Genomic DNA, 9,550 nt, shown 5'->3' on the forward strand with positions numbered 1-9,550 from the left:
AGTTCTAGCTACTCAAAAGAGCAAGACAGCAAATAAGATAGTATCAGGTTCAGAAGAGTAAAACTCACACTACATTGGAGATCTTACAGTGGGACAGAAAGTGATGGAAGAGGTCGGCAGTGCTCCTTCTGCGTGTAGTTCATCCTGACAGCTCCACAAGAAGTACATTCTGGAGCAGGTTCATGGTCAAAACACTGTGATAGAGGTAAAAAGAAAGACGCGGTAGAATCTGAAGGAGAAAATGCAGCGCATCTAGCGGTGGAGGCACCTGGCGTCTGGTGATCTGTCCTAATATACACATTTACACTTACATTACACAGAGTTAATTTGCTTAACTTAGGGTCACACTGAAGATTCTTCTCTTGTACTGTCTACAGCCTCTCACAATAATATCAAAGTTGAATGTTTCATAGAAAAACGTAACGTTCAAAATGCCCCGAAGTCCGCGAAAAGCTGATATTTCACTGTAATATAGCTGTGTTATGTAACTGCATGTCTCATACATGTGTTCAGGAAGCAACTCCTTTGTGAGAGTGCTCCAAGCACGCCTTGGGTGGCTGATCTGTACCAAGCATTTCTGTCATCACGTCAGTGGTGGCATGCAGCAATTCCCAGCAATGACAGCTGCGTGGCTTCGGCCCTGACCTCACCTTGCAGATGGCGAAGACATAAGTGGCCCGACGACCACCTGACAAATGCAGGAGAAACCTGATCTGCCACTGCACGACGGACGGAGAAATAAAAGTGGATGATTGCAACCTGGCAGAAACACATTTGCAGACCTGGAGGGAAAAGGAGTGAAAGTTTTATTAAATCTATAAACACGCTGGGTGTTATTACACTTTGCACGACTCAGGAGATCAGAGTTACTCTCCCTCAGGCTCAAGCACGGCAGAAACCAATGAGGTCATTCCTCAGATTAACTGTGTTAAAACAGAGGCTGGTGAGGCTCATGTTAACACTTGTGTGTGCCATAAATTCCTTCCCTTGGCCTCACTGAGTCTTCTTTCTTGCCTCGACGGCCTCTCCAGACAGATCATCACCATCATTTCACCTTCTCCCACCGTCATAGTTCGGCTCCAGCAGTTGGCTATTGTCATTGGACGACGAAGGCTCAGACGCTGAGCTAATCGTCTTAGCTGGAATCTGTTGTTCTTCAAAGAGCCCTTTTCCATTTTTAGACTTGATGATGTCATGCTGGCGTCGGCCTCGGAGCTCATTTTGAAGCCCTGGATCTGTTTTTAAAACCTGTTGGAGAGGGAAGGAAAAGAAAAGCAGTTCATTCACACAGTGCCCATGCAAGATGATATTTCCTCGAGTGCCGTCGTGTGAGAGTTCAGGACGAAGGAAAACAAACCGAGGAGGAACACTGGATGAGACCAGACAGAGCAGTTAAAGTGATGAAGCATCTGGTACTGGATGAGCTCACTCTGTCTTGTTAGTAGTGTGGTTCTGTTCATAGCACTTTACCGCAGGAATTATTCTTTGACTCATCTTATGTTAATGATCATTTAGGAGTTGATGACTTCCATATCTGATGATGGTCTGCATGAAGGACACATTATGAAACGTATTAAAAGTGACATTATGTCAAGAATATTGCTGTTCAAACCCAGTTAAATTTCCAAAATGCTGCCAGTGTTTTTAGGGAGTGTCAAAGACTAAACCAATGTTTTATTTCAGTGTGTTTTATATAGCATAAAATGTCATGGAAAAATCTAAAAATGCAACAAATTGAGTAGAAGAGGTGCGGAAAAAAAGGAAATAAATAAAAAACAGGATGATTATTATTATTAGACATCTTTTGATTCAGGAAATTACAGGAGACAGAGAATATTATATATTTAGTAGTGGTGGGACTTTAACAAGATAAATACGATTAATTAATTACAACAAAAAAACGCATAATTCAATTTAATTTAATTTAATTGAACAGTTTGCTCTCCAGACAACAGGGAACCTTTGTAAGTGCAGGAGTTCCTGGTCCACTGATCACACTGATGGACAAGACACGTGGCAGCTAGGATGATAACAACAACAACAAACATGGAGGAATCCCTGAACAAAAGCAAACAAAAGCATCTGTTTGCTTTTGTCCAGGGATGTTTTTCACTACACAATGGCCAGGGTTTCCATTACTCTGAATGTACTTGAAATTCTTATACAAATATTTCCAAGGCATTAAAAGAGCTTTAGTTTACATATGAAAATGATGAGGGACTTACTGTATCATGGAGAGGAGGAGTACAACAAAGGAAAGTTGGATTTGGAGATTAGTTGCTCTTTAAAGATCAAAAAGATGACGTCTCATGGCAAACGTGGGCACCCTCTGGGACTTGCAGGTTCCACCTAAGAGGGATGTTTCGGCACCTTCACTGTGGTTGCTCCCCCTCCAGCTTGACCTCAGAAAAGTGGAAGAAAATCAATGGAAATGACAAAATGGTAACATTTCCACAAGGCCAGGCTCAGAGTTTCCATCTGACCTCATATAGGCCGAATAGATGCAGGCAGAGGGCCGCTCGTGGCCCTGGGGCCGCACTTAGCCCAGATCTGATCCAGACCTAGTTGCTGCGTCTGAAATCTGCACAGGGCAAGGTCAAGAGTTCAACTGCGACTTAAGAAAAATGCACAACACACTCATTTTTTACTGAATATTTTAAAAACCAGCTGGTCACAGTTGTCATTGGCAGCAAAGACCGAGTGCAGAGGTGACAGAGGGGAATTAATGCACTCATACAAAATTCATTACTCATTCAAATGACTTTGGGTGACAGTGCACTTCTCAGAAGCAGAAAGTTTATTTGTTCATGATTTCACCTGCGCGTTCATCTGGAGCTTAAATTCACATTTCACTTTTTCGAGTGTGAAGTCTTGTTTTAGAGTTATAGCCAAAGAACTGATTCGAGAGTTACATATACAAATAAAGACATTTTCTTGACTTAATTGGTCAGCAACAGAGTAAATATCATGGACTTTTGTTTGACATTTTACTGTGACTCAGCAACAAAGCACAACATGCATTTTAACCAGATGTGTTCTCAATGCATCCATGTTATTTTACATCAAGAATCAAAGCGCATCTTCAGAGAGAAGTGATGAAGCTTCACGCCTCTATTGCCGCACCACCAGGCTCTTAGCGAAACCTTTTAAGGGTCATTATGATGCTTAGAGTTATGCACTTGTCCATGAAATGCAGCACTTTTAAAACCATGAGTGCCCCAAACACTCAGCAGCGACTCTGTCTCAGGGTTAATGAATGAGGCATCTATGTGTGACGGCCTCTATCAAGGTGAGACTACCTAAATTAGAGCGCCGAGGGCGGGCGGAGTCGAACAGTGATGAACACTGCTGTTGTCCAGCTTCTTCAAAATCTCCAAAAATAATCATACAGGATGCAATAGAAGCCTGAAAATAATGAGTTTGATTCATTCTGGTTGTTCTTGTGTGAAAAAAGGTCATATATTAGCAGTTTTCTTGCTTCCTGTGCGATTGTACTTCACAGTTGATTTGGAAATGTATCAATACACACCTGATGAAACCACTGTGCTCAGGGTGAAGAGTTAAACTGAACATCTGGATGTTATACGATATATGTTGTAGGTCAATACTGGTATCATCAGGTTGGTATACCAGATAATTACGGATGGGATGGACTTGACATGAACATGAACTTTAAGACATCACCGTCACCGTTGTGTAGTTTATCCCCTTGTAAGTATAGACTTTCACTGTGAATCTATCAACATACTGCAAAGAAAGCATCAGAACTGAAATTAACGTTTTCATAATTTTTCAGAAATTTTCAGAATCAAATTTATTGCCATGGTCAGTGGGGATCCCACCAACTAGGAAAGTGCTTCAACAAAATAAAATAAAATAAAATAAAATATAATAAAACCACAAACAACAAAGGCTGATCATGAATTCCACAGTCTGACGGCTGCAAAACTCACCTCACTTTTGGTGTCAGTGTGTTCAACTCACTCCAGGACAGATTTTATTTATTCATTCATTTTGACATCATCTCTGTTACTTCCTCTCTGATCTTATTTTGATGAGCGACCACTGCTCTCTGTTGACATGTTGGTTACACTATACCATTCTGAAGTAACCATAATAATGATTATTTGTCCAATTTCCTTTTTGTCATGCCACGTCCTGGATTTCTCCTGTTCCATTTCCTGTGCTTAATGGAAGCTGGTCCCCATTTCTCTTTCATCTTGCCCCATCAACCTTCGCTTTGTATTTTGGGATTCATAGCTTTTTTCCAAGCTTCCACTAGGATTTTCTGTGTACTGTATTTGCCACGACCACACTCCCACTGAGTTTTGGACTCTCACTTTTGGACGTATATAAACCTTTAAATGCTCAGTTGATTTTTTTAAAACTCATATTTTAGCGAACCTTAACCCTTTGAACTTCCATTCTGTTGTGCGTGCCTCGCTCCTGGCATTGTCCCCTGTCCCATTCATCACAGATATATTTGATGAATTAAGCTAAGTTGTCATTGAGGAAGTTTAGGCATTAAATAACAAATGACAAGGTTATTTCAGCAAAGCCTTATTTTAAGCGAGTGTCCTGTTGCAGTTACACCAGATGTTTTCGGGAATAATTTCGCACTGATTTGAATGCCACATGGCTGGCGTGACACGTCTCAGGGTGGGTGGCTGACCCTGAGCTGCACATCTAAATTGCTGTTATTGGAAGGTGGGGGTTGTGGTTTAATACAGGTATAGAGGAGGATTTCTTTCCACATCCATTCAGACAGAGAAAGTCATTACAGGTTTATGTCTGAGCCACAGACGTGTCCTGAGCAGAAGTCTCGCTGATATTTAACTCTCCATTTTCCGTCCATCAGAAATCCCTGTGGCCTCACTGCCGTGGATCCATTTCACACCTGGAAATAGTTTCCGCAGCATTTGGCTTGATGACAGGCTTACAGGCAGTCGGACTGTCGGAGGGGATGCGGGACGTTTAAGTCGCAATCAAATAATGACTTTGTCATTTCACAGCCAACGGCCGGATTCTGTGATTTCATCTCCTCCGCTGCTTCATTGTTCCCATCCACAGCCTCGATCTCCTTCTCTGTCAGATTCTCACTTTATTAGCTTGATTAGTTACAGTTCACAACCATGAAATTATTCTCTTCAAAGAATGCGGATCTCAAAAAGAAAATGACATGGGCTAAATTGAAATGGGGTATATCTGATGGAACACTGGGAATGAAATTCTGCGCCAGCAGAGAGCAACCCAGTGACACGATCATGTCATCCAATAAGGAAGATGGAAAGCGACTGAGCAATTACTGTACAGTTCGGATGCATTTTGACCTCTTGATATTAGTCAAACTCAATACGCTTTTTTATTTTTTAAATGAACATGACTTTTACCGGAACATAACTGTCAGTCAGCCAGCAAGAAGGATGTTGTTTCAAATCCAAAATGAATTCCATCAATGTAGGAGGCAATGGGCAGGTGTCGTTGAATGAAACGTCTCATGACATTTAGTAAGTAAGTTTTCCAAAATTAACAATTTGAAAGACTGCATGAACACTTTGGTTAGTCTGATAACATTATGTCAAACTACTTTAACAGCTGTTGAAGCTTTCTGCTTGCAGTCTACCTTCATTATGATTCTCCATTCACTCGTGTCCTCATCCTTTGACATTTGGGATTCTTCTTTTGATCGGGAGAATAGAAAATAACTCAGCTGAAAACTAATAATCTCACCAGAAATTATATTATTTTTTATGCTCCTGTCCTGTGAGAGGTCATGAGACTCTGGGAGAGGTGTCACCAGCACAAGTGTGTTTTGTTGTCTCATAGCTATCTGGTTTATGAAAGCAAATTGTGTTAAGAGGGAGATTTTCTGTTCAAATAACATCTTCTAATGCCCCCGCAGAGCGACTTATGAATTATAAATTATACTACTTTCCTATTGCAGGCCGGTGGCACACACAAAAAGACTTGTTTACAGAAGTGTTGTATAAAATAGACAGTGACAGAAACACACATCTTTTTGGCTTTTAATAATTTGATTTTCCAACAAATATTTAAGGCAGTTTCCATGTGGCTGATCAGTTCGACACGTGCTAGCCATTGCTGAGCCTGAGGTTATTTTATCAAACTGCTTTAAGAAGTAATATTTAATTCGACCGTCATTTGAACATGAATGCAACATATATATATATATATATATATATATATATATATATATATATATATATATATATATATATATATATATATATGTGGTGGGATTTTAACAAGTTAATCGCGACTAATGCATTAAAATAATTTAATCACATTTAATCGTTTTATTTAATTTTAATTGTAAGTGCAGGAGTTCCTGGTCCACTGATCACACTGATGCACAACATTATTGTTTCCGTATATATTCCGTATATATATATATATATATATATATATATATATATAACATTGTAGTTTCCGTAAGAGCATTCAAAATCCACGCGTGAAATAACTGTTGTAGCCATTTTTTCCTCACATTTATGTACATGTAGTAATAGTTAACTCATGGAATTTATCAATACAAATAGGCTTCTAACTGTTTTGCTAAGTAGGTTTTGTTTGAAATTATATTTCCTTGCTAAAATGTGGTCATAAAAAGGGAATCATTGTGATGTAGTCCATTGGAGTCGGACATATTTATGAATTAATCATTCTTTATCAGTACTTTACAGTGAGCCAGCTAATGCAGCAATTTCATAGTTCATTGCATGAGAGAAAATATAAAATAATTTGATTTCATACTCTCAAGTCAGTGAACCAGTCGTGCTTTTAAAATGCATACATTTGTGTCGCGCATCATTGGCTCGCCTGCTGTTGTGTAAAATTGAGCTGAAATGTTTTGCTGTCACGAAATTTGTCTCCGTGTTATTTCTCAATCAGCATGTCCGATGAGCGTAACCTGGTGGCAATTCCTGAATAATTTACACAGTTAACAGCCCAATTCTGCTTGAATCACTCCATCACACATCCAGTCATGAAACAGCCTGCTGGCCCTCATCTATAATCCAAAAAGAAGGTTTCCTCATCCATTAACCTCGCAATGTCTGACCACATGAAGCAGTGGTTGACTCAGTCGTGGTTGCTTTTGGAGTCGTATAGTTTTCTTTTAAAGCTTGTTGTGGCAGTTACAATGTGTTTGCTTAAGACTACAGGGCTCTCATGTCCCACGCATTCAGCGTGTGATAAAATGTATTGTGGCCATTTCACACGCAAGACGGAGTATTTGTCACGCATAAAAAAGTCCACCCAGTGACACTGCTGTATATGCAAGCAAGTCGAAGCTCAACTAGTCGTCGTGCAAGACTGGTCAACATGAGTAATTGGGGGAGGAGAGGTGACTGAAGCATGCGGCTGAGTTGCGCGTGCACAGGAGGAATGCAAAAGTGACGGACCATCGCAGACTACATGCTGGTCAGGAGAGGAAATTGCCAAAAAGGTAAAAGAGTGTTCTATGAAAGAAACACATTCATCGACAACCTTTATTTTAACTTGATCAGTAAAACAGGAAGCACAGGTAGTTCAAAAATAGTCAAATGTAGTGATTCAGTTTAACATGCATTTAACAAATCTATTCAGGACAAAGCCAGTTGAAAGGCTTTTATTTAGACTTGTTCTGAAAAACCTATATTTGCAATTCTTTATTTTTTCCTTCCACAATGTCAGTAATGCAAACTGCTAATTTCCCGCCAGTTTTTATGACCCTTTATAAACCAATAGAACTGAAGTCTTACATGGTACTAGAACGGTCCCATCAACAAACCTGCCAGTCTCCCACTGAAGGCTGAGCTCAAAACCTATATACATAACCTATAAAACCTAGAATTATGGAGTTCTGTTGGTTTGATTTAGTTAGGGAGCTACTTGCAAATGATAACATGTTACCTGACAGGAATAGCTGAGTTGTTGGCTGGATCTCAGTGAGGAATATTTGACTCTTTAAATGCACAAATCACTGTATCTTGGGTTTATTATGGTATCACTAAATCTGTGTGCACAGGACTCAACTGCAATCATTCAGGTAAGTACGGAGCTTATATATAAAGGTGAGTTGGTATGAAAGCCGCTTTGCCACTGTACCACTCTACCTCGGTAGAAACAAGGTTACACCTTTTCCACTTTCTTTCTTTCGAGGCCATTCCATGCCAGGCAGTGACAATAGCACCTCCTGTATAGTCCTACAACATAGGTCAATAGAATAACACACACACACACACACACACAGCGAGTCCACAAACACAAACGTTTATCAGCGATAAATGGCTTTAACAAGCCTTTGACAATTCCATGGACAGAGGTGTAAACATTTTTAAGTACACTGATGGATGATGTTATCCGAGGTGACATGGACGAGGCAACCTGCAATGAACAAATGCCACCTACCAGAGCATCAAAAATGATCTTCCGCATCAACTTATTTGCCCAGGAAGATGCTCATTACTGTCAAGATGGCACAAATAGTCAACATGCCAACTGGTGAGAAGCATTTTTTTCCTCTCTAACCTGACGAATCTACATTTAGTATAGCATACAGGTTATTGTAGCATAGTTTATGACAACTAAAAAACTTTTCTGGTCCATCAGCACAATCTCACAAGATATATTTATGACTTTGCATTATATAATGTGGTGCACGAAAAAAAAGGCAAGGTGGCAGTGAAAGAAAGTTTACACAGGATTAATCTGTGTTCATTGGATAAGCAGGTCATTGTTTTTTTGTTACTAGAAAATAACCTCTTAAAGTCTCAACTCTGGATAAAAGCTGTCTGATAGAAATGTTTCATCGGGACTGGACTTTAAAAGATTACTTTTTTGTGGAGGCCACAGCTGAAGAAATGATGATGATAACTGATGGATCCGTTTCCTAGGAACTGGACACCAAGGAGTCTCAATGTTCCATTTGAGTTATTCAATTTTCATCAACAATCCAGTCCAATCTCATTTGTTATTTTCTCACTCATGTATAAAAGACACATTCATGGAAAGTATTTTCAATGACAAAATTCAATTTACCGTCAACCAGAAGACGAGGAGTCATCATGGGGTCAGTGTAGAAAAAAGTAAGGATGAGCGCATGACGAGGCTACAGAGAGAAAACCAAGACCATTTCATGTATTGTCTGCCATAATTCACATTGTGCAGCAAACTATTCACACCTGTGCAATTCAACTGTCAAGTTTGAGTCAACTCATAAAGCACTGACTGATTCCTTTTCATGCCAGCCACAAGTATTATCTCCAGCATTCATTGTGTAACAAAGAAAGTTTCATAAGCGCTGCCATGAAAGTTCCCTGCTGAGAATATTATAAACCAACCACTCAAGCTGGATGACATCTTAGAATATCTTCCTGTCTAGAATACCAGCTGTGACTAAGATCAAAGTCCATTAAATTTGACTTAAGAACCTCTAAGGCCAATAAAAGGTTTATAATTGAGCCCATCAGGGTCAAATTTCGTACTCTCTTTGATGTTGATTGATGAATCTTCTTTTATTCTCGCACCATTTCTTCTCAAACCGATC

At 39.7% G+C, this 9,550-nt stretch overlaps 1 long non-coding RNA gene across 2 annotated transcripts; it reads right to left on the reverse strand.

The window, feature by feature from the left end:
• Window positions 1–791: 791 nt before the first annotated feature.
• LOC128759653 (uncharacterized) lies at window positions 792–9,331 on the reverse strand. 2 transcript variants are annotated; one of them, XR_008414606.1, is made up of 5 exons: window positions 9,186–9,331; window positions 9,043–9,112; window positions 2,484–2,581; window positions 2,226–2,402; window positions 792–1,248 (listed from the first exon to the last, which is right to left on the reverse strand). It is a non-coding gene; the product is annotated as an uncharacterized LOC128759653 (long non-coding RNA). The 2 variants fall into 2 exon arrangements; XR_008414605.1 differs by having other exon boundaries at window positions 2,226–2,581.
• Between the last annotated feature and the right edge of the window lie 219 nt (window positions 9,332–9,550).

The sequence above is a fragment of the Synchiropus splendidus genome, chromosome 5, assembly GCF_027744825.2.
Source record: "Synchiropus splendidus isolate RoL2022-P1 chromosome 5, RoL_Sspl_1.0, whole genome shotgun sequence".
Lineage (NCBI taxonomy): Eukaryota > Metazoa > Chordata > Actinopteri > Syngnathiformes > Callionymidae > Synchiropus > Synchiropus splendidus.